Source organism: Coregonus clupeaformis, chromosome 1 (genome assembly GCF_020615455.1).
Source record: "Coregonus clupeaformis isolate EN_2021a chromosome 1, ASM2061545v1, whole genome shotgun sequence".
Classification (NCBI taxonomy): Eukaryota; Metazoa; Chordata; class Actinopteri; order Salmoniformes; family Salmonidae; genus Coregonus; species Coregonus clupeaformis.
Window position 1 is genome coordinate 63307100 of NC_059192.1, and position 1598 is coordinate 63308697.

Here is a 1598-nt window from a genome sequence, read left to right on the forward strand (position 1 = left end):
TTGATAGGATAGTCTCGAACGGAGCTAGTCCAGTTTGTTCTCCAGTGATTGAACGTTCGCCAATAGAATTATTCTAATTGGAGATTTTGATTGGAGTCAACACCAGTATGCATGAATATAATTTTGTTTTTCCATTGCAGATGGCTGAACAGAGAAGAAGTCAAAGCGTGGTGTGGGCCAATTTCACTCAACCAAAACAAGGAGTGGCACTGTGTAATTCATGTAATGAGAAAGTCAGCATGGGACCGGCAACAGCGAAAAGTAAAAACACCACAAATATGTGGTACCATCTGAAGAGTCATCTATTTGATGCAGCAGACAATAAAAGAGAAGACACAAAAAAGAAAACTCCAGCTCAACCCACTCTCCAACAGATTTTTGAGAGACAGGCAAAGTGGCAGAAGTTAGACAACAGGTCCAAAAACATGGACAAAGCGTTGTTTCAGGTGTTGGCTTCAAGCTTGTAATTACCACCGCTGAACCTAGACACACCCTGAACAGTGAAAAATTATACCACACAGAGATGATGCCCAGCATCCATAGCAAGATAGTAAAGAAAATCAAAGCTCTGCTGACTCCAAGTAATACAGGCCAGTACCTGTCCTTCACCACTGACTACTGGTCAGGAACGACCGAGTCACTCATAAGTTTGACATTTCATTCAAAACTAAGGGATATGCCAGCAAGTGGTCCTAAATACTAAAGCATATTGACAAGTACATCATTCAGATGTTCCTGGGCATGCTGGATGAATGGGGCATAGCTAAGGACCGCTTCATTCTTATCCTCAGGGATGGAGGGGCCATCATGGTCAAAGGGATGAGGATCTCTGAGATACCAGACTTTAGCGGCAGTGCCCTTACACTGCAGCTAGTCGTCAACGATGGCCTCACCAGCCAGAGGGCAGTGAAGAACATCATTGCAATGCTGAAATCCTGTGCAAACCATTTTGGCCATTCCATACTTGCCAAAAAGTGCCTCTCTGATATCCAGAATGACCTTGGCCTCCCTGAACATAGGATAATTCAAGCCTGCTCCACTCGGTGGAACTCCACTTTCCATATGCTGGAGAGATTGCTGGAACAGAAGAGAGCTCTGAACCTATGTGTGGGGGTACATAGAGGCTTCACAAGCCTGAAAGATTATCAATGGAGCCTCATTGCAAAACTAGTTGAAACACTGACACCAATTGAGGAGGTTATGCTAGAGATGAGCCACTACGAGTCCTCCGTCTCCTGCATCATTCCGAGCTTCCAAGAAGCTGCTCTTCCAAGATGAATGTCCCTCCACACAGGGAATCAGGACAATAAGGCAGGAGATGCTGGAGAACCTGACGAGACATTTCTCCAGTGGAGGAGGTGAAATGTGTGGTTCATGCTTGTCTCTTAGACCGTTGCTGTAAGAGCAATGCATTCTCCTCTGTGAATACTCTGACCAAGGCCAAGGAATGGCTAAAATAAGAGGTCGACCAAGGAGAGCAGGCTGCCATATGAGAGGAGAGGAGAACCAGACAGAGACACATGAGGAGTCAAGAGAGGAGACAGAGGAGACACCAGAGAAGACGGAGGCACAGGAGAAAGGGCAGGGACCCAAAAAGG

General features: G+C 45.9%; 1 pseudogene; it reads left to right on the top strand.

Moving 5' to 3' along the window:
- Positions 1-239: 239 nt before the first annotated feature.
- Positions 240-1278, top strand: LOC121547356 (annotated as a pseudogene).
- Positions 1279-1598: the final 320 nt, after the last annotated feature.